The 1,354-nt window shown below is 36.8% G+C and overlaps 1 non-coding gene across 1 annotated transcript; it reads left to right on the plus strand.

Moving 5' to 3' along the window:
• Positions 1-723: 723 nt before the first annotated feature.
• On the plus strand, positions 724-830 carry LOC113866438. The gene has a single exon (XR_003505078.1). It is a non-coding gene; the product is annotated as a small nucleolar RNA R71 (small nucleolar RNA).
• Positions 831-1,354: the final 524 nt, after the last annotated feature.

The following is a 1,354-nucleotide window of genomic DNA, read 5'->3' on the forward strand; positions in this document are numbered from 1 at the left end:
TGTGTCTCTAGTTTCTTCATGGAAGCTTCTTGGTTTTTGAAGCTTGTTTGAGTCACCTTCATGAATTGCAGCATAGTTTCTTCCATCTCAGTCAACCTCTCATTCATAGGTCTAGAAAATTTCTGATTTCCTTGAGGTTGAGTGGATGAATTCCTCTGAAAATAAGGCTATTGTGTTGCTGGACCTGCATTAGAAAAAGGCAAATTTGAATTAGAATTCTTTGCAGCAGAATATTGATTATTCCAATTAGAATACTGCTGAGTTCTATTATTCAAAAATTGAAATCCAGGGGGATATGATGGTTGTTGTCTCTAAAATTATTCATATAATTCACTTGCTCTTGTGGTTCACTTGTGGATGCCTCACATGCACCATTTGCATGGTTTCCTCCACAAAAATCACAACTTAGCTGACTGTAGGCATACTCCCTGTTTGTAGATTGTTGATTTGTTGTGTTAAGGCAGCTAATTATTCTAAAAACAATTGATTTTGTAACTGATTTTGTGCAAGAAAAGTTTCCAAAACTTTAGCTTCATGACCAGAGTTTCTTCCTTGGTTCCTTGAGTTTGAATTCTGATACATTGAAGATGCCATCATGTCAATAATCCTCTGAGATTCTTCCAAGGATTTGTATTTAATGAACCTCCAGCAGCAACATCAACCATTGTTCTTGTTACTGCATTCATCCCATTATAAAAAGTCTCTAATTGCATCCAATCTGGAATACAATGATGTGGACACCTTCTAAGCAGTTCTTTGTATCTTTCCCAAGCTTCATACAATGATTCTCCGTCTTGCTGAACAAAGGATGTAATTTCTCCTCTCAGCTTAGCAGCTTTGGATGGAGGGAAGTACTTGGTTAAAAACTTATTCACAAGTTCTGTCCAGGTTGTGATGCTTCCTTGTGGTTGAGCTTGTAACCAGCATTTTGCTCTATCTCTCAAGGAAAAAGGAAATAGTCTCAGTCTGATGGCTTCTTCACTAACCCCATTTATTCTTATGGTGTCACATAGTTGTAGAAAATTTGAAATATGTAAGTTAGGATCATCAGAATTTCCACCAGAAAACTGATCTTGTTGGACTAAGTGTAAAAAGCAGGTTTAATCTCAAAATGGTTGGCTTGAATAGTTGGCCTGATTATAGAAGAGTTAAAACCTTGCATGTTAGGAATTGCATAGTCCCCTAATGTTCTAATTCTATTTTGTTCTGCCATCTCTATTTCTGAATTTAGTTGTCTCAAAGATGTAGGTGTTCTTTTCACTCTAGGATTACTCTGAGATTCTGGAGAATGGACAGCTTCTAACTCACTATCACTCCCTATGGCTTTTTCTGCTCTAGACTCTTTTCTCAATCT

Source organism: Abrus precatorius, unplaced genomic scaffold (genome assembly GCF_003935025.1).
Source record: "Abrus precatorius isolate BTA unplaced genomic scaffold, Abrus_2018 Scaffold4, whole genome shotgun sequence".
Classification (NCBI taxonomy): domain Eukaryota; kingdom Viridiplantae; phylum Streptophyta; class Magnoliopsida; order Fabales; family Fabaceae; genus Abrus; species Abrus precatorius.